General features: G+C 46.3%; 1 long non-coding RNA gene across 1 annotated transcript in view; it reads right to left on the reverse strand.

Moving 5' to 3' along the window:
* Window positions 1-26,204, reverse strand: part of LOC138526924 (uncharacterized) — a 617,101-nt gene that overhangs the window by 126,539 nt on the left and 464,358 nt on the right. The window lies entirely within an intron of this gene.

Raw genomic sequence — 26,204 nt, forward strand, 5'->3', positions numbered from 1 at the left:
TCTTCTCCACCACCAACTCAGCTGACCCTATCAAAATAACCTGTGGTGTCCCACAATGATCCTGTGTCTCCCCTACCATGTACAATATCTTCGCCAAGCCTTTGTTTGACAAGTTGGACAGATTGGGTATCATCTACACGAACTACGCAGCTGACACCCAGATCCTCATACCCCTTTCGGGCGACTATGAGACAGACTCAGCCTTGGTGAACAAGATATACACTCTCATTCAGGCATGGATGGCCACACATGGCCTCTGCCTGAATGACGATAAAACAGAACTACTAATCCTAGGCCCTGAAGCCAACATCCAAAAACTATGCCCAAACTACACATCCTTCAGCATTGATAACAACCATATCAAGGTGATGCCTGTGGTTAAAACCCTGGGATTCTATCTGGACTCCTCCCTTACTCTCAAGAAGCAGGTCAACTCCCTCGCCTCCTCGACTACCTACACCTGCAAACTCATCCGTGCAGCTAGACCTTACCTCTCCAGTACAAGCTGCATTACATTAGCTAACGCCCTTATCATGTCCAGGCTAGATTGCTGTAATGCCCTGTATTCTGGAACCAATAAATATATCACTGATAAACTTCAAAGATTACAGAACAATGCCTTAAGAGCAGCACTAAATATCCCTTACAGAGAACACATCACTAACGTCAGGAAAGAGGTTAGTGGTTAAAAATAACAGATAGAATCCTACTTAAAACAGCTTCCCTGACATCTAAGTGTCTAAACAACCTAGCCCCCCGTATCTTATGGAAAAAATAAACAGGAAAATCCCCACGCGACGCACAAGATCCGCTAACACCTCCAAACTAGAGATTTCAAGGTTTAAATGCTCCACCATGGGAGGAACTAGCTTTCCTGTCAAAGCTGCTCACTGCTGGAACAAATTACCACGTGACCTCAGAACGGAACAACTGTACCCGAAATTCATGCATAAGATAATCAATTGGCTGCGCGCCAATGACACATAATTTACACCCAGCCTCCGACCCAGCCACGACCTACCCATTGACCGGACACCCCAAGACATGCCTTGTTCGGGGTATATGTCTGCATATATTCTTGGATATATTTTCTTTTTGCCGTTGTGTTTCATATGTATATGCTTGTATATAGTCTTACATATATTTGTTCTTCTTGCCGCTGTGTTGTATATACTCATGCCAAATACTGTAACAAGCTTAAGTCTTCATGTAAACTGTTGCGCCCAGCTACCCATGTGTTTGGCGCGCATTAACAAATAAATAAACAAACAAACATACAAGTTCGTCTCACGGAGGTGGGGTCTCTTTCACCAGCGATATACACATACATTGGGGTTAAACAAGGGAGTACACTGGCACCTATGCTCTTCAACCTATAAATGTGTGATGTGGAGAGACTGTGGCAGGGTCCTTACATCGTGCCCGTTAGGCGGTGGAGTATTAGGTTGGAGTGGATGGCTTTTGCGGCTGATTTTATTCTTCTCGATAGAACTCTGCGAGGCTTGAGAAAAAAAATACAGCTGTTCTTTAAATATGCTTTGGACAACAATCCCTTGCCTAATGCGTTCAAGTCTAAGGTCTTGGTCTTTTCTCGTAGAACTAAGACTCAGCACTGTGTTTGGATTATGGGACCGGATAATGTGGAAAAGGTCAAGGCTGTTATCTATTTTTCGGCTATTACCTTTCTAATAGGGCTATCATTGAGTGTTGGAAAAACATACTATCTGACAAAGCTAAAAAATTTACTGTACAACAGAAATTTTTGAAACACACAGTTTTCGAATGTTCACTGATACCCTTGAGGCGCTACTATGTAGCCAAATTTGAGACAATCATTTTGTATGGCCTTGACCTTTGTATCCACAATATGGGAAATACCTTAAACATAATACAAGGGAAGCTATGGAAGGAGGTATTGGGTCTCTCAATGGCTATCCCTAATGCGGTCATAAGACACAAGCTGTGTCTTGTCTTTTTAAAGACCAGGTACGTTTGGAGGCAGCTCTCTGTGTATAGAAGAATAATTGATCCTCCAATAAATTCCCTTTTTGAGAATTTACATCTAGCCATGCATGCTGGAACTTTCCCTTCTAACCAAGAATTTAGAGAAATTATGAGTTTGGTATTAGCCCATAATGGGGTCACTCACGAAGATCTTGTGCAAAGACCAGGGCACATTAAAAAGATTTTGTTTAAGACCGATTGGACTGAGACAATTGACTGCATTTCCTCTTATACTACCTATGTGGAATATTCTCATTTTCCCCATGCTAGAGAGTGTTTATTGCTGTATCTCCAGTGTTTACCGCTGTATCTCCAGCGTTTCCCTTGCCCTATTATTCACATAACTTAGATGGTTTTAGGCTCAAACAATTGCCTTTTCTTGAGATGATCAAGCTTTGGAGGGATGCCCCACTGTTGCTTAGCAACAACATATCCGAGAACAAATGAAGGTTTTGTGGAGTCTTTGATTCTTTTGAAACCCTGAGACACTTGGTTACTGTGTGTCCCCACTTTGAAGATGAACGTGTTAAATGTTTCAAAGAAAAAAATGCTGCTAACTCTGAAGTGTCTATGAATCTGTTTTGGTGCAGGTGCATGTGGGGCAGAAGTATTTCTTTGGTTTGAGCTCTGAAACTTTTTTTTAACCTGCATCAATCTTGAACAGGATAAGAAAAACCTGGATAGTGCACAATGATTATATTGAGATAATAGAATTTGTGGGAACTGTATTGAATTGAATTATTGCTCTTTTATTCGTTTGACCTTTTTTTATGAAGATGGATTCAGATTTTTATTCTGTTGTTTTTATGTGTGAACTAGTTTTTTCTTACTTTTTCTCGTCTCCTTTGTTCATTTATGTTGTGTAAGGTTTCTTGTGAACTATATATGCAACAATAAAAACATTAATTTAAAAAAAGGACAGTCCTCAAGAGTCGTTTTAGCTCACTGCACCCTTCACAGAGGAGAAATATCCATTTTCATATCAGTCTTTGTTCCACCCACAAGGGCAGTCCAGCACCGGAATGCTAGCAGTGCTGGACTACCCCAAGTTAGGGTTAGTAAATTACCACTATTGACTGGCTCTATAATTAGTTATGGTAGAAAACGTCTCCTTTTGTGTGGGGTTGCTAATTGTAGTCTTGTTCAGAGGAGAATTACCTAGTATTTCGGTACTGGACTGCCTTTGTGGGTGGGAACGCTCTGGATGTGCCGCCAGTGCATCTAGGAAGGTTAAGGTAACCCAAAATAAGAATCCATATGAGGTCATATTGGATCTTCAAATGAAACTTCAAATGAAAAAGCTATCCAAACCATGATTTATATAATTTAACTTTGCGTTGGGGTGGCACATATTTCTCAGTTTGGTGTGGCCCACCTTGAAGGTTTTAATGCCAGAGAGGATGAGATAAAGAACTGGTATCCGGTAAATAGGTTTACAACTATGATAAACAACCAGATCAATGAAGGGGAATGAAGTTACAGAATACCAAGCTGTAATACGAGGGCCCATGGCCACATTTCTAACAGGGAGGGTTCAGGAGCCCTGCTTGCTAAGTACAACGTCTTCCACCTCCAGTAAACATGGCTGGAGTCTACAATGTTCATTGAGGGGATATCACTTGCACCAAATCAAAGAAAATAGAGGCTTACGGGGTCGACCATATGGGGGGATGTAATCGCAGTAAGACAGGAAATTGAATCCTGCTCCCTTGACCAATTCCCTATCACAGACTCTGTTCATGCAGTTGAGCTAAGGATGGGAGAGCCTGGAGATAGGTGCACTATTTTGATCGTAAATCTATAAATCCCCAACCAGATATTGCATGCTTGGAGAGTATTCATGCCCTCTTGGAGAAGGTTCTCTCCACTTGGTGCGAGCCTTCAGAAAACAGGATGATCCTTATGGGTGGTGAATTTAACGCACAGTGCACTGACACCCAAGCCTGTGTTTCCTAGAAATATTATAAATAAATGTGTGATGCTACAAAAACGGAAATCAGAAAAGCGCCCAATGGGTGCAGTTCTTAAGCGATTGGGACCTCACATTTATGAATGACAGAACAAATGGGGATATACCTGGGAATTATACCCTGGAAACGGGCAATTCTCGATCAACATAGAGCAATTTTTTTTGGGAACAATGTACGCCTCATCAATACAGCAGATTTAAAAATGCAGCTGAATTGCTTCAGCGACCGTTAGATTCTGGCACTAAGCATTTCTTTCCCTAAGAAAAAAAGGTCCTTCTATAACTATAGTGGATTACACCCGAACCACGTGGGTAACAGTATTAGCTGGACTGCTAACCATGTACGAAAAGCAAATTTAATAATAACTAAACTCACAGATAGACATATCACTAGGGTCCCTGAACAGAAGTGAATTTTAAGCATGGCTAAAACGCATAGCAACTGTATCTGATGCAGGTATTCGTTCCCGCCGGGTAGATGTGGACAATCATATCAACAAATTCGATATTGCTATACATGACGCCAAAAGAGCAAAGGGCAAGACGATTGGGATGGTACGCAACTCAATGTAGACAAACATGGGCTATCATGGTGGCCTATAAGTTCTGGTTAAAACAATGGCGCTATTCCAGTAAAAATAGCATATGGCTAACTACCATCCGTACACTTTGAAATAAGTACATTAGAAATATATGGCAGATTTTGTCTCGAGCTAAGGGAGACAAATCTAATAAAATGTTGTTCGGAAAGATTCCCATTTATGTGTAATTTTCCCTCCAGTTGTGTACCCCCAACTTTTTGCTGCTGTTTAAACATCATAGTTTGACCTTGCTAGTGAAGCACAGCCTTCAGCTGCACTCCACTGGGCTTTCTCTCACTTTTTTATGGGCAAACTGGCATGCCCTTAAAGGCAGTCAGTACTGGGAGATTTTGTTTCCCTTAGTCCTTCCCAATGTTGCAACTTTTCTGCAACATGTTACAAGTGCACAATGTACCTTACAGTACAGTGCGTGTGGGTCTTCCTTTAGTTTCCATAGACCCTAGACTCCCTCAAAGGATTTCTTAGAAGTTAACTGCAGATGTGCCTTGGACAGGGCTAGTGGCAGCTTATCTTTTTGCATATTTTTAACTCTTTCCTGCCATGCACAGGAAGATGGCCTGGTTCCAAAATGGCCATGCCACAAGGTTCTTTGTCCTGCCCTTTGGCCATCTTGCCCCTTTGCCTTCCCCAGGTCGAGCCAACCTGGGTCAGTCCTTATTTGGGCATATATTCTCCCACGAAACGCCAAGCTTTTGCTGGCTTCTGCATGCCTCGTGTGTGTGCTTCGAGGATGGGGGCTGGACTGTTTAGTTCCAATACACAGTCTGAGTGCCAGAAAGTCTGGTGTGCTGTGAATGACTGGGACCTCCGTGGTCCGTGATTTGTCCACGTCTGGGGTGCCTGTATGTGAGCAGATCTCCCATTGGGTCCTCTTCGTTTGGCACAAAGGAGATTCTGGATAAGAGAAGGCCCCAAACACCCACACTAGGTAGATCTCTTGTGTTCTCACTGAACCTAGCATAGGATCCAAGTATCCTGAAACTAAGAAGCCAAGTCTGGGAACCACTGGTGACCCACTGGAAGGTTTGGCACCCTGAGCCCACTGTTGTCCCTCTGGACCCCTCTGCATCTGATCGAACTAGAAGGTCTGCGAAGATGCTTCAACCCATTAGAATAGTGGGACCAACTATTCTCTGCACCTTCATCAAACCCTGCAAGTAAGCCTTCTTGGGCATGTGACCCTGGGCCAACCAGTGGGCTGACCAGCTTGCGCAGGACCTTTGCTCTGACACCACTGCCGTTTTGAGGAGACCCTTGAAACTTGGTACATCGCAAGCTCTGTATTCACAGCACTCTCACACCGAATTTGTACACTTGGCATTCCCAGGTCTGGAATAAAGAGAGCGCCCGAACTGGAGTACACACACGATTACTGTATCGCCGAGCCATGGTGATGAACTTCACAGGTGCCTTACTGCTGTGCCCCTCTGTGCAATGAAGCCTAGTCTTGACTGCTGCCAATGCTACCTTTATTGGTCTGGCATGTCCAGAAGGTTACCCTGTTCCAAGAAACTAGGCTGGCCTTCAGAACCTCTGCCCACCAGGTTACAGTTCAGAAATCCATCTTAACAAATTGGTATACAGTGGTGGGATATACCTGAAGGTATTCAGTGTTGCACACTAGTGAAGGCATTTCAGATTACCCCGACCCAGGACACAGTGAGCTTATTACTAAGTAACTGTAAAGGCCATAGACCTATCTATAATAATGGAAACGATTACCAATATAACCTTGAATGCTTCAAAATCTGAAACATTAATGATGTGTACTCAGAGAGGCTTGCCTCATCAAGGTACAAAGATTGAAATGATCCAAAGGATCATGGAATGGCAAGAGTCCTAACTCCAAGCCATTGTGTCAGATGAGATTGCAGAAGGAGGTGGGGCTGCTCCCACTGACACAACTGGCAGTTCTGTCGTTGCCCTCATCCATGGTGTCCATGATGACAGGGATGATGTAAGGCAGCTTGAATTTATATGTTCACAGGCCCTCAGGAAGGGTTTTCAACCCGAAATGCATAGGCCTCCAATGTGAATTTTCCAGCCTCTAAATCACAATACCCCGAGAGGGTGTAAAAGCTTATGAAACGAATAAGCAATGAATAAAGCTATATTTAATTTTTGGCTACAGTGAATAATTATTGTATGAAAAATACTCGAACTTAACCACTTTAAAGTGGTCCATGGGTGTGCAACCCACACCGCTGGCCTCAGGGCCAAGGTCTTTTCCCACGATTTTTCCAGTGCTAACCACGGAGGCACTATTCACAGTGGGTTTACACCCTAAACTTTTTCAGAATTATTTCTTTACGTTGATACAACCTATTCCAAGCATATTATGTAGTGCATAGCTCACCACCATCCTAGTTGTTACTTCTCCACATCCGTGACCACATTTGAGCTAGCGCACACCACTATGTCGTACGAAGATATTGAATTTCTTACAGACAACAGAGCCACGACACTTGGCTTTTCAGCCGAAGAGGCAGATGCCATACTTGGTCTTATCAAGGAAACAGTTCATACCACAACTAACAGAGACCCTCAAAGCAAAATTAAACAACTAGAATATTCAATCAGGAAGCTAATTAACCGTAAACTATATGCAGTCACTCTCAGCCGATACTACAAAGCACAGCGCATTCCCAGAGGACTTAGAATACCATTACGTCCAACTTTATGTAAAGAAAACAGAGTGTTTGTTGAAAAATGGGAACAAAGATTAAACAAATGTTCCCTTGATTTGATATTACTTACTATCAAAGAACTTTCAGGGAATATCGAATTGCTAGAGAAAGAAATAGAAACCCTATCCAAGGATATAACAGTGCTGACATATGCAGAATCATTTGCCGAGATATTAGTAGATATCAATACCAAACTGGATAGTTACAAACGAGATTTAGAATCCCGCAAAATACGGAAATTCAAGAGAGACACTTATGACTATCTAAATAATGAAGTGTACACTTGGGCGGATAAATACCTTAACCAAACACAAAGACCTAATAAACCTACGAGCGACCAAAGCAGTTCTGAATCAGATAATGCAGAAACTGCAGATGAACCTACAACAGAAAATCCCACAGCAAGTGGATCATGAATTAATCTAAGACCTAGACAACCAACTAATTAATTAAGGAAAGATTTTTTAGGAGGACGAGGAAGAGGACAAGGAGAGGAAGGAAGAAGAGGACAAGGAATGAAAACACGATTACAAACAAATCGGAATTAGTGGTTAATCTATCAACCAGGAACCTTACAATCAAAGAAGTTAGAACACTCGAAAAAGGTGTAAAGTTTGTACCAACTTACAGCAATAATATGTTTATACCCAAAGGTCAAACTGTACAAACTAGTTCGTAAACTCAAACTGAAAACATATTTTGCCGAAACAACGAATACCATGGATACTCCCAACCAAGATGAAAACAAATACATTGAATTTAAACCCAAGAGCACATTTAATCCACCAGTGCACATACCAGCTATTGATATTTTTCATAATATGGTACTAAATGACATGAAGAAAATACAATTCCACCAACCCAAAAGGAGAAATTTGAATCGAGGAGAATTATCGATTATTAAAAACCTTTTCACAGACGACTCTATAACAATCAGATCAGCCGATAAAGGAGGCGCTATAGTTATACAGGATGCTGCACAATATGATTCCGAGTGTTTGAGACAATTGTCAGATGCTGAGACATATCAAATCCTATCGCACGATCCAACCAAAGACATTAAAGCTGAACTCAAAGGTATATTGGATACTGCATTGGAGAACAACTGGATCAGCAGCAAAACTAAAGCCTATCTGTGGACCCAATACCCTAAAATGCCGCATTTATACATTCTGCCAAAGATTCACAAACAACTTACTAATCCTCCTGGGAGACCGATAGTGGCTGCCACGGAAAGCATACTACAGCCCTTAGGCACATACATCGACTATTTCCTTCAGCCTATTATTCAGCAAACCTCCACGTATGTAAAATACACCACTCGCTTTCTACAAATTCTGGAAGGAATCGAGCTCACAACAGAAGATATTCTTTTCACCATAGATGTTGCTAGTCTCTACACAAGCATTCCACACAACTTAGGACAAAAAGCAGTGGAGAAATTACTATTTGATGCAGGATGCATAGGAACCAATAAAGAATTCCTCTTGATCTTATTGAAATTTATCTCAGAACATTCATGTTTTAAATACAAAGAAACGTATTACAAACAACTTACTGGAACCGCAATGGGAGCTACCATGGCACCATCATATGCCAATACGTTCATGTATGATTTCGAAACCAAGCATATCATTAATCACCCGCAATGGAGCATACATTTGAAAAAGTGGAATCGATACATCAATGATATATTTGGGATCTGGACAGGTAACCGAGAGGAACTCAACATTTTCTTACTGTATTTGAATAATATTGATAAAAGAATACAATTTACTATGGAAATAGGCAACCCAGATATCCATTACTTAGATGTCCAAACAGCGATTAACGGTTCCAGGATTCTAACAAAATTGTACTCAAAACCTACCGACAGAAACAACCTTCTGCACAGAATGAGTTTTCACCCACCCAATATCCTTCGTAATTTACCATTCGGCCAAATGCTGCGTATCAAAAGGATCGTAAGCGACCCAGCAGAATGTGATCTGGAACTAAACAAATTACACATGAAACTCAAGGAAAGAGGATATCCTGAGGATGATCTCCTAGCTGCCAGGACCAAAACAGACACACAAGATCGTGCACAACTGCTGTCCAAAAAACCTGAACGCAAGAGCCCAGATTTAGTTTTTGTCACAAAATACTCGATTCAGAGTCGACAAATTAAAGACAGTGTGCTTAAAAGATGGAACATATTGCAAAACGATCAGAGGATAAGAGAACTGTTTGTACAACCACCTGTGTTTGCATACCAAAAAAGTAACAACCTACGCAATCTATTGGTTGACACGGATAGCAAGAAATCTAAACAGAGAACTGCTGACAAACACCCTGGGACATATCCATGCATGAGTTGCGGTAACTGCAATAACATTATCAAAGGACCCTATATATCAGATCCAAGGACAGGAGAGAAAATACAACTCAGACATCATGCCACTTGTCTATCTGAGAACGTCATTTACGCATTAAAATGCCCATGTGCTAAGTATTATGTCGGCGAGACTGCACGTAAGGTACGAGTACGTATCAATGAACACAAATCCTGCATTCGAATCAATAACCAAGCATCAGCAGTGGCAAGACATTTCACTCAAAAAGGCCACACAGTAGCACAACTCAGATTTGCGGTGCTGGAGGTGATCCCCACTAAAGGACAGAGTGCGAACATGAAAAAATTGAGAGCCCAGAAAGAAGCGTTATGGATTGAAAAGTTGGCGTCCATGACACCAGAAGGGATGAATGAAGAATTTGATTTGAGTTGTTTTTTATAAATGATTTATATTATTGGTGTTCAATTTTTGCACTACATTCATATTAGGATTACGTTGTGGGTTCAAGTTTTAATTTTGTTTTATTTTTAGACCTATAAGTATCATAGACTTATATGACTTATTATTTCACTATTCTTTTTTTCCTATCTGTCAGTCTCTTTTTCCTTTTGAATTTCGTATATGATTATTCTCACCACTTTTGATTGAATTTTTTTAACTAGGCATTTCTTTATCACACCCATATAATCTGTTATTTTCAGTTATTTATACTTATGCTTTCACATCGTCCAGTCTAGCGAGCCTTCGCTTTTCATACTCATCACATTACACATATGAGCCTTTAACAGCATCCTAAAATGGCCGCTTTGTTTTCCAAACGCGCATTGCAGAGCGCATCCAACCATGTTAGCATTTTTGGTTGCCACAGCAACCTCTCATGACTAAGCTAGTTTCCCTCTGCACGCGAGCGCACACAGCGTTCTGCCGCCGCTCAGCGCTGCGTGAGATTCATTCAGGTACTGATACTTTTCCAGACCCTGCTTTGGCCGCCTGTCATTCTACTTCATCTAACCTCCTAACAGGCCCAGTTGAATACGGACACGATCGTCTCCGTGAAAGGAAGCTATTTAGCCTAGTAACACACACGCGAGCAGCAGGTCAGTTTACCTGCTTTTACTTTGTTGCATTTCTCTTTAAATAGTCTGGTTTTAATAACATCGCTCTATGCATAGACATATCCTTATTTCCGTTTCATTTTTGTTTTTGTTTTTGAATTTCTGCAACTTGATGAATCCTGTGATGATAATGATCTGCTTATACATGACCCTCATGACATTCAATTGGTAACGTACAACTTCTAATGTGATATACGCATACACGGGTGATTTGTTACATTGAATATATTGTATGATGTTTTCTTTTGCTGGGACATTGATACTGTTTCACTATTTATAAATGGTTGATTATATATTTACCATGCAAGTAGATTTGACCACAAGGCAGCTTGAATTTATATGTTCACAGGCCCTGAGGAAGGGTTTTCAACCCGAAATGCATAGGCCTCCAATGTGACATTTCCAGCCTCTAAATCACAATACTCCGAGAGGGTGTAAAAGCTTATGAAACGAATAAGCAATGAATAAAGCTATATTTAATTTTTGGCTACAGTGAATAATTATTGTATGAAAAATACTCAAACTTAACCACTTTTGAGTGGTCCACGGGTGTGCAGCCCACACCGCTGGCCTCACGGCCAAGGTCTTTTTCCACGATTTTTTCAGTGATAACCGAGGAGGCACTATACACAGTGGGTTTGCACCCTAAACTTTTCAAGAATTATTTCCTTACGTTGATACAACCTATTTCAAACATATTACGTTGTGCATAGCTCACCACCATCCTAGGGATGATGTAATGTCCCAAGATTCCTCTGCCAGCTCTGATGCTGATGCCATGTTGGAATTCAAGAAGCAAGAGCTGCTTTTTAAGCAGAAGGAGCTTGATTTCCACATGGCTAAGCTGAAGATAAAGCAGGCAGAAAAACAAAAGGACAGGGATCACCAGTTGGAACTGGCCAAGCTTCAGTTACAAATGGATACAAGGGATCTGGACATGGGTCTGGGTCCTCCTCTCATCCAAGATTTCCTAAAGATCTGCTCAGTGTGTATGATGAGAAGAATGACATTATGGACTGGTTGAATGCATTTGAGTATGCATGTGAGGTTCAAGAGGTTGGAAATGCTGATACAATTACATGGTTGCTCAGTATACTCCCCTTTTCTGGCTGCAGTGCTATTATGTAGATGTCAAAAGCTGAAAGAGTAGATTTTGCTAAATTGAAGCAAACTCTCATCTTAAAGTTTGGGAAGACTCCTGCCCAATACTTGAAGAGGTTTAGAGAGTACAAAAAGAAAGAAGGTAGTACTTGGGTGTATTATGTAACTGATTCCTTAAAAACTTGACTGATTCGGTTGAAGGCTATAAGGTCTCTATCTTTGAGGCTATTATATGTCTTGTAACGTTTGAACATATTTGTGCATCTTGTTCCCCTGAGCTTAAGCAGCACTTGGCTGATCCTAAGAAGCTGGCCATAGCAGCAGATTTGTGGGTGTCACATAGAGTGTCCCATACGACAAGACTCATCCTGGCAAGCAGGAGGAGGGGGGAAAGTCCAAAGATAAAGAGGGTGGGGGTCTGATAAAACCTCCTCCCAAAGGAACCAGCAAAAGAAATGTAAGGGTAAGTCACAGGAGCATTCACAAGGTAGTGGAAGTTATCCTTCCAAGCAGAACTCTGGTTACAGAAAGCCTCCCAATATCCCAAGACCCAGTGTATCTTGTGTGGCTTGTGGAGTAAGTGACCATGTGAAGGGGACCCCAAATGTAAGGTCAAAGCCTTGGGGATCCACTCTGCGATTCTGACCTTCCCCTCCTTTGAGGAGGAAGAGATCACAGGGGCATCCTTCTCCTCAGACTCCTTCCCCAGTGGGATAGAATCTGAGGTAGTCCTAGTTTCCCTGGGTTCCTGGGAGCTTACGGTCTCAGAGGCTTATGCTAGAATTCCTAATAACACCAAGCACTATTTTAAAGACAGTGGGCCTCATTACGAGTTTGGAGGTAGCCATGCCGTTTTTAGTGGCATAGCTACCCCCAAACTCGGGTCCGGGTCCCAAAAAATGGGATTTACTGGGCCATTTCGACATTTGCGGGCCCGGTAAATTCCATTTTTGGGACCCGGACCTGGTACGTCCCCATTCCCATTTAAGCCCCCATAGGGCTCAATAGGAATGAGGAGGATGCTTACAACGGACCCGTTAATGACAGGTCCGTTGTTAGCATCCTGGTCTGCTCGTGGGTGCCAATATGCACATCTGGCCTGACCAGTCGTGCATACTGCCACCCGCAAGCAAACTCGTAATGTAACGGCCCAGTATGAACGGTGCCGGTACTTTACCGGCAAAGTTCATACCGCGGCCGCCAAGGTCGTAATGAGGCCCAGTGTGCTGATCGATGGAGTTCACACACCTGCCCTTAGGGATAGTGGGGCCAGAAGAACAGTAGTGGATTCTACCTTGGTAGACCCAGAGGAAGTTGTCAGAGCTCCTTTGTTACCCACTAAGTTAGCTCATGCCCCCCCCTCTCAAGTTCCCATTAATGCCTGTAAATCTTACCATAAATGGTAAAATGGTCAGGATTCCAGTGAGCATTCAGAGCCAAGTCCAAGGAAAGGTCTTGCAGGGGAATGATCTGAGAGCTTTAGAGCTTGTGGTTGACACAGCAGAGACCATGCACAAGGTCACAAACAAGGGCTGCATTGGCCAAGTCCAATGCCCAGCCAAGGGGGAAACCCAAGGCCAATGGAGTCAAAAAAGACAGAAGAGGGAAAGAGAATATTCCCCCTAACTCACCTACCACTGCGGTGGAGGTGGTTGGTCAAACACTTGAACCTGACGAGGTGGAGGTGTTGCCAGAAATCCTCAATCCGCATGACCATCCTGAACTACAGAGTTTGTCAGTGGAAGGTGTTCCGGACAGGGATGAGTTCATTAAGGGCCAACGTGAGTGCCCATCTTTGGAAGGCCTCAGAAGACAGGCCTGATCCCAGCTTGAGGGTGAACCTCCTGGAAAGCACAGGATTTTTTGGGACGGTGGGCTCCTTTACAGTGAGCCCACAGAGTCTACAGAAGGAGACCATAAGAGGTTGGTGGTTTCCCTTGCTGTAAGACCCTTCCTCTTTCAGTTGGTGCATGAAGTCCCCCTTGAAGGCTATAAGGTCTCCATCTTTGAGGCTATGATATGTCTTGTAATGCTTGAACATATTTGTGCATCTTGTTCCCCTAAACTTAAGCATCAAGAGAAACAAGCAAAGGTTATCCATGCACTTCTACTGGCACAAGATGGGGTGCAAGTAGAAAGTCACTCCAGGAGCCGTGCGACATGCCAATTATCTGGGAAGAGCGATACAACAATCCAAGCTCCACTGGTACCACTCCCATTTGGGGGGGTTTCATTTGAGAGGGTAGGGATTGCCATTGTTGGTCCCCTTGACCTCACAAACATTGTCAGGCTATAGGTTTATCCCGGTGCCGGTCGACCATGCCACCAGGTATCCTGAGGCCATCCCATTGAAAGCTGTGACTGCCAAGTGTTAGGAAAGATTTCGTAATTGTAGGTAATTTTCCTTTCATGTGGCAACCCCTAAACTTTTTGCTGTTGTTTTTCACCTTGTTCTTGACTTTGCCAGAGAAGTGCAGCCTTCTGCCGCACTCCTCTGGGCTTTCCCTCCTTTCTTACGGGGAAACTGACATGCCCTTAAGAAAGTCAGTACCAGGGAACGCTGTTTCCCGTAGTTTCTTTTATCATGTTGCGGCTTTCGTGCAACATGACACAAGAGGGCACTGTAAGCTAAGTTACAGCTCTCTTGGGTCTCTATCCTTCTACAGGCCCTAGATACTCGTTTAGGATTGTATCTGATCGGTGCAAGTGATTCAGGGACGGGAATGGTGGCAGCGATCGTTTCTTGTGTTTTGAGCTCCTTTTGGCGGTCTAAGCGTGTTTTCCGCGCTTAACCCAAAATGGTGCCCTGGCTCCCAAAATGGCCAGACCACGAGGCTCCTTTGTCCTGTCCGCTGACCGTCTTGCTCCCTTCACCTTCCCCAGGTCGAGCCGACCCGGAGCCTTCCTTATTTGGGCATGTACTTTCCCGCGAAACACGGATGCTTTCGTGGGCTTCTACATGTCTTGTGTGTGCCTCCAGGATGTGGGCTGGGATGTCTGGTCCCAATACACATCCTGGGTGCCAGAGAGTCTAGGGTGGTGTGAATGCCTGGGACCACCGTGGTCCGTGATTGGTCCACGAATGGTGTGAGTGTTGATGAGCGGATCTCCCATTGGGTCCCCTCCGTTTTGGCGCAAAGGGAACCGTGGATAAGAGGGGGCTGGAAACACCACTACCATGTCGATCTCCTGAGTTCTCACGAACGAAGGAATACAGGAGCCAAGTATCCTGCAACCAAGAGGCTGGACCGAGGAATCGCTGGTGACCCGCTGAAGGACTTCTCCTCTGCACTGCTGTCGCCTTGTGAAACCCTTTTCACCTTTGATCGAACCAGAAGGCCTGGACTGGTACTTCGACCCTTGGAATAGCGGGGACAGCTATTCTCGCATCTTCACCATCTCCTGCCAGTAAGCCTTCGGAAGCGTCTCTGGGCCATCCAGTTGACTGACCAGCTTACACGGGAGTCTTGCTCTGTAACCGCCGCCAGGTTGTGTAGTATTTCGAGTCCTTGTCACTCTCACACGCTTCGTACACTTGGCGTTCCCAGGTCTGAAGTGAGTAGTGTACATGTGGCTCAGATACACACGGCCGCTCCGTTGCCCTGCTGTGGTAACAAACTGTGCGGGTTTCTTCGATTGGGACGTCTTTTTACTCATCACAATGACGAGGCGTTCCCTGCTGTTCTGAACCTGCCAGCTACTGAAACGGACGCGGAGAAGCCTTGGTCTGCTTGCATCGGGGACCGGTGAGTAGCATAGCTAGGATCTGGTCGCCCTCCTGCAGGAGCCCATTGCTTTTCCCCGCTGTGTCAAACAGCACCCTTTTCCGTACTCGCGCTCTGCTTCTGCCCACTGTGGAGGCTGCGCTTGAGTCGCGGAACTTGTTCTTCTTTTGTGGACTAAACTGAACTGCCTGATTTCCCTCGAAGAGCTTCTCCTTTTGCCCGTTGGCACCAGCGCGTGCAGGTACTTTTGAGCACAAGGCTCCACTCTTCGCAGGGCTCGGACTTCCATCTAGTTAGGTGCCTCTGAAGGCGAACTGGGTCTAAGCATTATTGCGCACTGCCTGTTTTCCCTCCCTTTTAGGTGGACTACACATTTCGTGCATATAACGCTTGAGACTTGTTGTATTTGTATATATATTGTGTTGATATGGTATGTGTTGGTTTACTATCGTTATATTGTGATTTTCTCGCTACGGTCATTGTTTTAAAGGCCTTGAAATAAATGTCTATATATTTTTAATATAACAACTGTTTGGAGTAGTTTGTAAGTGTTCTTGCTTTGTGTGCTCATTGCGGGCTTTCAGTCACCCTCACCCCTCTTGAGACCTAGTCTTGACCGCCGCGATCGCTACCTTGATTGGTCTGGCTCGTCCAGAGGTTACCCTGTTCCAAGTAATTAGGTTGGCCTTCTGAACTTCTGCGCCACCAGGACAGAGTTCAGAAATCCGTCTTAACACCAAGTCAGTTGCAAAAGCTTTACTTGGCATCTTTACTAGGGTTGACTTCTCTAAAGAGGTTGAGTCTGATAGGGCCAGCAACTTTATGTCAAAGTATATGCAGGCCATGTGGAAGGAATGTGGAGTTGCATATAAGTTCTCATCCATATACCACCCACAAACCAATGGCCTAGTTGAGCAGTTTAACAGGACCCTTAAGAGCATTATTGGAGCTCTGCAAGAGCCCCAAAGAAGAAATGGGATCTTATCTTACCATGCTTACCGTGTGCCTACAGAGAAGTACCTCAGGAGGGTGTTGGTTTGAGCCCCTTCAAGCTTCTTTTTGGTCACCCTGTGTCACGATCCATGCCACTGACCCCATCAGGTATAACAGCCCCCTGGCAGCAGTGGGGCTAAAGCCCTTCAGACTGGCCCCAAAGGCCTTAAAACTCCATCAGAAACATACATGGAGTCAGGCTCATTATCAGGAATAAAGCAATGCCAATTTTGGACCTTAATCCAACATGAAGACCTATTACACAGCTCAGTTCTTTAGAACCAAGCCATGCGGTTTAGTGTTTTTGGTGTGGCTGGGCCTGGAACTACTTGGCCTGGAACTACTTTACCTGGGCTATTTAATCCACACCCAAACAGCAGAACACGCTTTGCGTTCTTCTTCACTCCTGCAGCGTAACGCTCACCGCGTCCAGTTCCTGCTCATCTGCTTCTCCGGCGGCCCGATCCTGAAGCCCTAGATCTGGATTCCATTAATAACCTGGAAGAACAAGAAAAGCATTAGCGAGCAAGAACACTTACCTGTGAAGTAACCGGTCTTGAATCCATCCTGCGCTTTGCTTACCTCACCCATCGCCGGGTTTCACCGCATCGTGCAAGGGAGAAGGAACAAGGTCACCATAAACAAAGCACTTACCTGGGCAAGCAGCGCTTCGATCGCTCATCACTCTGGAACATCACTGCAACCTGTACAAAGAAGGGAAGAGAACACAGGTTAGCAATTAACACCAATAAACAGCGCAGCTCCATCGGTGCGGCAACTCCGAGATCGCAACCATCCCTGTGAAAACAAAAAGAGACATCATTAGGGAACAGCGTAGTGGAGCAAGACGCAGAGAAGACAGAGAAAATGGAGGGAAAGAAAGAGACAGAATAAAGACGGAAAAGACATTATAACTCACCTGGAAGACAGCAAGCAGAGTCGGAGTCACAGCCGGTCTGGACCCGACATAAGGGCACATGGACCAGTAAAGCAACTAGGTCCACGGAACACCCGCACCAACCATGCGCCCCTGCACAGAGACACAGGACGGAGAGTTCAATGCACAAAAACCCAAGGGAAGCAATAACCCCAACGGAGGGGATTTGGACCAGAGGGAGGTGGGAGTCCACCCATCACAGAACCAGTATCTTAACCCTCCATTCTCCTGTTATAGGCGCTACCCAACGTCTGGCACATAACCAAGCAGAGAAGGGTCCGGGATAGCACTTAGACCTCCATCCAGTATTGTGTGGCACCCCCGTGGATACCAGGTGAGCGTAACAGAATGCGAAGCCTCAATTAAAAACATCCACCTGGACGTCATGGAAACATCAGAGACTGACCAACTAGCCCAGTTACTGGGAGAATTACGGGCTGAGGTGCACTCAGCCCAGCAAGAAACCAACACCCTTCGGAGGGAGTTGATTGTCACCAAGGACCGCACCAATGAATTAGCCAGACAATTGCTCCAAACACAGGCTGGGCAGGCTCCGTTGCCAGGAAGTATTCCGTCGGTTCCAGCCACATCCGTCAATCCAGTGCAAGTGGTCCTCCCTGGGGCAGTTCCTTTGGCCCCACCGGAACGTTTTACGGGGGACCCAAGAAAATATGCAGTATTCATGAACCAGTGCCGCCTCCATTTTCTTTGTAGACCCGGAGCCTTTTCTAACGATCAGTCGCAGGGTTGCCTTTGTTCTGTCATATCTGAGTGGCAGTGCCGCGGATTGGTCCATACTGTTAGTAAGCCAGGATGACCCACTCCTGCGGGATTTCAACAGGAGATAGAGAAGCTGTTCGCCCGACATACCCAGGGCCAAGCTCTAGATAACAAACCTCTGTCCCTCCGCCAAGGCAAAACAGAAAGGTGATGGCTGGAAGGTTTCGAATTAATCATAACCACGGGCAAAGCTCTGGGCAACCCTCCAGACCATCATTTTTCAGCCTGCCAAGCCATTACAGAAGGGGAAAAACCATATGCAAATCAGGCTTGGTCCTACCCCAAAAGGGGCAGTCCAGCGTGAACTGCTAGGTCACATCCCTTCTGCACGAGACCACAAGCATCCCCAGACATGTTTCAGCCTTTGTGGGCGTCATCAGTGAGGAGTAGCTTGGGTCTCTAGGCCCGGCAGACTCGGGACCCACGCTGGGCATACCCGTCCCACTCGGGGTGACTTTAGCAAAACAGAAAGGTGATGGCTGGAAGGTTTTGAATTAATCATAAGCACGGGCAAAGCTCTGGGCAACCCTCCAGACCATCGTTTTTCAGCCTGCCAAGTCATTACAGAAGGGGAAAAACCATATGCAAATCAGGCTTGGTCCTACCCCAAAAGGGGCAGTCCAGCATGAACTGCTAGGTCACATCCCTTCTGCACGAGACCACAAGCATCCCCAGACATGTTTTAGCCTTTTTGGGCGTCATCAGTGAGGAGTAGCTTGGGTCTCTAGGCCCGGCAGACTCGGGACCCACGTCTGGGCATACCCGTCCACTCAGGCTGACTTTAGCAAAACAGAAAGGTGATGGCTGGAAGGTTTTGAATTAATCATAACCACGGGCAAAGCTCTGGGCAACCCTCCAGACCATCGTTTTTCAGCCTGCCAAGCCATTACAGAAGGGGAAAAACCATATGCAAATCAGGCTTGGTCCTACCCCAAAAGGGGCAGTCCAGCGCGGACTGCTAGGTCACATCCCTTCTGCACGAGACCACAAGCATCCCCAGACATGTTTCAGCCTTTTTGGGCGTCATCAGTGAGGAGTAGCTTGGGTCTCTAGGCCCGGCAGACTCGGGACCCACGTCTGGGCATACGTGTCCCACTCGGGGTGACTTTAGCAAAACAGAAAGGTGATGGCTGGAAGGTTTTGAATTAATCTTAACCACTGGCATTGCTCGGGGCAACCCTCCAGACCATTGTGATTTGCATATGGTTTTTCCCCTTCTGTAATGGCTTGGCAGGCGAAGAACGATGGTCTGGAGGGTTGCCCTGAGCAATGCCAGTGGTTAAGATTCAGTCTAAACCTTCCAGCCATCACCTCTTTGTTTTTTCTTTGTCACCCCGAGTGGGACGGGTATGCCCAGACGTAGGTCCCGTGCCTGCTGGGCCTAGAGACCCAAGCTACTCCTCACTGATGAGCCCCAACAAGGGTGAAACATGTTTGGGGATGCTTGTGGTCTCGTGCAGAAGGGATTTGACCTAGCAGTTCGGGCTGGACTTCCCTTTTTGGAGTGGGGCCAAGCCTGATTTGCATATGGTCTTTCCCCTTCTGTAATGGCTTGGCAGGCGAAGAACGATGGTCTGGAGGCTTGCCCCGAGCAATGCCAGTGGTTAAGATTCAGTCTAAACCGTCCAGCCATCACCTCTTTGTTTTTGCTTTGTCACCCCGAGTGGGACGGGTATGCCCAGACGTGGGTCCCGTGCCTGCTGGGCCTAGAGACCCAAGCTATTCCTCACTGATGAGCCCCAACAAGGGTGAAACATGTTTGGGGATGCTTGTGGTCTCATGCAGAAGGGATGTGACCTAGCAGTTCGGGCTGGACTTCCCCTTTTGGGGTGGGGCCAAGCCTGATTTGCATATGGTCTTTCCCCTTCTGTAATGGCTTGGCAGGCGAAGAACGATGGTCTGGAGGGTTGCCCCGAGCAATGCCAGTGGTTAAGATTCAGTCTAAACCTTCCAGCCATCACCTCTTTGTTTTTGCTTTGTCCTATTTGCCCCTATTCTTCATACCCAAGAAGGAGGGGGACTTGAGAATGTGCATCAAATACCGCGCACTAAACCAGGTAACAGTTAAAAACCGTTATCCTCTACCCCTTATCCCAGAACTGCTGGACCAAGTCAAGGATGCCCAAATTTACACCAAATTTGACCTCAGGGGGGCTTATCATCTCGTGCGTGTAAAGAAAGGAGACGAATAGAAAACCGCCTTTCGTACTAAGTATGGGCTGTACGAATATCAGGTGATGCCCTTTGGGCTTTGCAACGCTCCCGCTGCGTTCCAGGACTTCATGAACGATGTACTACGGGAATTGATCAATGTATGCGCCCTAGTTTACATAGACGACATCTTGGTGTACTCCTCTTCTAAACAGGACCATGTCAGGCACGTTTGCTCCGTCCTTGCAAAACTCCAACAGCACCAGCCATACGCCAAACTTGAAAAATGCTCCTTCCATGTCGCCGAAGTTGAGTTCCTTGGTTTTGTCCTCACTCCCAGAGGCGTCTGGGTGGATAGGCACAAAGTAGACACCATCCTTAGCTGGCATCACCGTCTTCAGTCAAAGGTGTCCAAAGTATGCTCGGCTTTGTGAACTTTTATCGCCGATTCATCCCGGGTTTCTCCCAGATTGTGCACCTATCACTTCTTTATTACGAAAAAACAACAAACTGTTCCAATGGACAGAAGAGGTGGAAAAGGCCTTCCAGGAACTCCAGAAAAGATTTACCTCAGCCCTGGTGCTATGACACCCCCACCCAGATCTCCCATATGCTGTGGAAACAGATGCCTCCAGCATGGCAATGAGGGCTGTTCTTTCCCAAAGGGATCCTGAAACAGGCCAGTTACATCCTATGGCCTTTTGGTTGCGAAAATGCACTACATCGGAACTTAACTATGAAATAACAGACAAGGAAATCCTAGCGATCAAGGCAGCCTTTAAGGCTTGATGGCATTACCTCCTAGGCGCCAGACATACCATCACAGTAATCACCGTCCATCGCAACCTACAATACCTCAAGACGGCAAAGGCTCAATCATCCTGTCAACTCTGATGGGCGTGTTCTTCACAGAATATGATTACATAATCACGTACCGATCTGGAGTCCAGAACGGAAAAGCCGACGCTCTATCCAGCATGGGTATTGATGAAAACGCATATTCAACCCCAGACCCGGTGGCCATTATTCCAGGTGACAAACTACTAGGATTTACAACAACGTTATCTCTAGACGAACTCCAAAAGGAAATTCGGCTCCTAATGAACACAGAGGCTCTACAAGACTGGACCACTCATGGTGAACATTACACAACAAAGAACCAACTCCCATATTTCAGAGGTCGTATATATCTATCGAATAAGGCACTACAAGAACAAGTCATTTCTGGTTATCACGACCCCTTGATAGAAGGACATCCAGGAATTGCTAAGACCCTAGCCAAGGTGAAAAGAAATTATTGGTGCCCGACCTGGCAAAAGGACATTACGCAGTTTATCCTGTCATGTGGCATTTGTGCACGGAATAAATCCCAGAAACAAAGATCTGCGGGCCTTCTTCAACCCCTGGAAATTACACCTGCACCTTGGCACACACTCTCCCACAATTTCATCACAGATCTGCCTCTCGGTCAAGGGTTCAACACTATCCTAGTGGTTGTTGACCTATTCTCTAAAATGGCCCATTTCATTCAGCTTAAGGGTCTACCAAACACATCCAGTCTGGCAAAGATGTTTTTAAAGCAAATCGTACGATTACATGGTTTCCCCTCCTTCCTGATTTCTGACCGAGGGAGTCAGTTTGTGTATAACTTCTGGGGGAAGAGTTGTGCAAATGCCCAAATCGATATTCGTCTCTCCACTAGTCACCATGGACAAACTGATGGCCAAACGGGGCGGATGAATCAGACCCTAGAGCAATACCTACGGTGCATGTTACATCAAGTGGAAGAAGGCTGGACGGATGTGCTGTGGATAGCCGAATATGCCTATAACAACTCGCTACACACCAGTACCGGACAGAGTCCATTCTATACCGTATTTGGAAGGCACCCACGTACTTCCGAATGCGATACCCCCATGGCCTTGGAAATGCCCGTGGTGAAGACTTTACATACGACCATCACTCAAGCCTTCAAAAAAGCAGCAGACCACTTGATCCAAGCCAAAGAAAGACAGAAAAGATTCTCTGAGCAACAGCGAAGAAAAGCCCCAGACTACCAAGTCGGAGATGAAGTCTGGTTGGCGTCTTGGAACGTGCCCATAAGAGGAGCTCGAACATTTCGTCCCAGATATCTAGGGCCCTATACCATCAAGGCTATTATAAATCCTGTGGCAGTAAAACTAGCATACCACCAAATATGCAGATCCATCCCGTATTCCACGTGTCACTCTTAAAACCTGTTCAGCCTGGAACTCGGGTCAAAACACCACCAAATCCGGTACTGGTTAACGGAGAACCCAAATTTGAAGTCAAGGACATCCTAGATTCTAAGCTCACCATGTCCAAGTTATATTACTTAGTGGACTGGAAGGGATACGGCCCTCAGGACAGGACATGGGAGCCTAGCGAGCACGTCCATGCGCCACACCTGGTAAGATGATTTCATCGGAACGATCTGACCAAACCAGGGCCAGACGGAGGAAATACCTTGAGAGGGGCCTTAGGGGGGAGTGCTGTCACGATCCATGCCCCGGACCCCCTCAGGTATAACATCTCCCTGGCAGCAGTGGGGCTAAAGCCCTTCACACTGGCCCCAAAGGCCTTAAAAGTCCATCAGAAACATACATGGAGTCAGTCCTGGAGCCTTTGGCTCCAGGTTCATTATCAGGAATAAAGCAATACCAGTTTTGGACCTTAATCCAACATGGAGGCCTATTACACAGCTCAGTTCTTTAGAACCAAGCCATGCATCTAGTGTTTTGGGTGTGGCTGGGCCTGGAACTACTTGGCCTGGAACTACTTTACGTGTGCTATTTAAACCACACCTAAACAGCAGAACATGCTTCGCGTTATTCTGCACTCCTGCAGCGTAACGCTCACCGTGTCCAGTTCCCGCTCATCTGCTTCTTCGGCGGCCCGATCCTGAAGCCCTAGATCTGGATTCTATTAATAACTTGGAAGAACTAGAACAGCATTAGCGAGCAAGAACACTTACCTGTGAAGTAACCGATCTTGAATCCATCCTGCGCTTCGCTTACCTCGCCCATCTCTGGGTTTCACCGCAACCTGCCAGGGAGAAGGAACAAGGTCAGCATTAACAAAGCATTTACCCGGGCAAGCAGCACTTCGATTGCTCTTCACTCCGGAACATCACCGCAACCTGTACAAAGAAGGGAAGAGAACACAGGTTAGCAATTAACACGAATAAACAGCGCAGCGCTCCGCGCATCAATGACTCGCCGCGGTCTTCGCCATCGGCGCGGCAAATCCCAGATCGCAACCATCCCTGTGAAAACAAAAAGAGACATCGTTACGGAACAGCATAGTGGAGCAAGACGCCGAGAAGACAGAGAAAATGGAGGGAAAGAAAGAGACAGAATAAAGACGGAAAAGACATTGTAACTCACCTGGAAGACAGCAAGCAGAGCCGGAGTCACAGCCAGTCTGGACCCGAGATAAGGGCACACGGACCAGTGAAGCAACTAGGTCCACGGAACGCCCTCACCAACCACACGCCCCTGCACAGAGACGCAGGACGGAGAGTTCAATGCACAAAAACCTACGGTGAGCAATAACCCCAAGGGAGGGGATTTAGACCAGAGGGAGGTGGGAGTCCACCCATCACAGAACCAGTATCTTAACCCTCCATTCTCCTGTTATAGGCGCTACCCAACGTCTGGCACATAACCAAGCAGAGAGGGGTCCTGGATATCGCTTAGACCTCCATCCAGTATCGTGTGGCACCCCCGTAGATACCAGGTGAGCATAAAACTCTGTAAGGGGACCCTTAACGATAGTCAAGGAGGGTTGGGAGATGCCCACTCCCTCCATCACTACCTACATACTAGACTATGTGCTAGGTCTCAGAAATGATAATTTACTCACTGTAGTGACTAACGTACTCTTAGTCCTTAGTGCCCTTTTCTCCATACTGCTTGGGCTTCCCTGCCAAGGGACGGGGACGGAACCTTTTACACCAGAAAAAACATTTTTCACTTTAAATTTAGAGGCACGCTGGGGTGCGGCCCTGGGAGCATTCGCTGCCCTGACCCCGCCCTCCGGCGCCACACCTTAGTCCCCATAGATGCATCGACAATAGATTAACATTGACTAATGACACCAGATTTATTAGTGGGAGGATGGTGGGACGTATGGAGGAAAAGGGACTAAGGACTAAGAGTATGTTAGTCACCACGATGAGTAACTTATAATTACCCTTACGTCCCATCCCCTTTCCTCCATACTGCATGGGTGATTACAACTGCGTGTAGCCCCAGGGTGTAAAGAATACCCTCCTTGAGCAAATAGGTTTCTAAGAACCGCCTCTCCGAAGGCCACGTCTGATCTAGACCTGGCGTCCAAACAGTAGTGCTTGCAGAAAGCCGAAGGGGTGGCCATGTAGCCGCCCTGCTTATGCCAGGGGACATGCCGCTGGAAAGAGATTGCTGTTGCCTTGGCTCTAACAGCGTGGGCGTGCATGTTGGCCGGCAGTGGCTCATGCTGCCCCTCGTAAGCTTCTTTGATGGCCGAGGCCATCCAACGGGCTAGGGAAGCCTTGAAGGCCTGATTCCCCGATTTTGATCCACCAAAGGTGACAAAAGATGCATCCGACTTGTGGAAGCCTTTGGTCCTGTCTAAGTACAATTTTAGGGCACGCCTGACATCAAGGCAGTGCAGAACTCTCTGTGCCTTGTCTTTGGGCCCAGCAAAAAACATAGGCAGTACTATTTCTTCGTTGGGATGGAATGCAGAAGGCATTTTCGTTAGGAATGCTGGGTTTGTCCGAAGGACTACCTTATCCCTGTGAAAAGTACTATATGGCTCTGAGGTGACCAGCGAGGTGAGGCCGACTAAAAAGGCCTTCTTAATGGTGACCAACCTGATGTCCGCGGATGCCATTGGTTTGAATGGTTTGTACACCAGGGCACCCAATACTATCTGGAGGTCCCACACAGAGTGCGGCTTCTTGATGGGCGGGTAGAGCCTGGAGAGTCCCGTCAGATGTTTCTTGACAATCGGGTTGGAAGAGGAAAAGGTCTCCTCCTGTGAGTTTCTGTAAGCCCCGATGGCTGCCAGGTAGGTGCGGCAAGTGTCCACCTTCATGCCTGAAAGGGCGGGGTGCGCCGAGAAGGAGAGCATGTCGTCCAGGCTACAAGCCAGGGGGTTGATATCCTTCGAGTCTGCCCAGTTGCAGAACTTGGTTCACTTACTCTTAAACTGGGCCCTGGTAGCCTTGCTCCTGGTGCCCTAAATGATCTCTAAATTAGCCTGGGAAAGGCTGAGGTGACCTAGCCTGACCTGTTCAGGGAACACGCTGTGAGGGCTAGTTTCTGTGGAGCGTGGTGAATGACCCTACCCCCTGCTGTGCCAGAAGATGCACTGGGCCCGTCGGAAGGCGAATTGGAGGACTCTCCAGGAGGCTCTGCAGCTCCAAGAACCATGGCCTGGCTGGCCACCACGGTGCTATTAGAATGATGTTAAGGTGGCGAGACTCCTTGATCTTGCATATCACCCTGTGTATCAGCGGTGTGGGCGGGAAGGCGTATGCTGTCATTCCGTCCCACCAAATCTGGAAGGCATCGCCCAGGGAGCCTGGGCCCTGACCCTGCCAGGAGGTGAACAGATGGCACTTCCTGTTGTCCGAGGAGGCAAAGAGGTCCATCTGGGTGTGTCCCCATTCATAGCAGATCTCCTGTAGTACCAGGTCGTTTAACTGCCACTCGTAGTTGTCCACTCCTAGTCTTCTGAGCCTGTCTGGCTCCAGGTTGGATTCCCCCGGCAAGTGGACAGCCATGGGGTAGATG

The sequence above is a fragment of the Ambystoma mexicanum genome, chromosome 14 (assembly GCF_040938575.1).
Source record: "Ambystoma mexicanum isolate Mex_15411 chromosome 14, UKY_AmexF1_1, whole genome shotgun sequence".
Taxonomy (NCBI): domain Eukaryota; kingdom Metazoa; phylum Chordata; class Amphibia; order Caudata; family Ambystomatidae; genus Ambystoma; species Ambystoma mexicanum.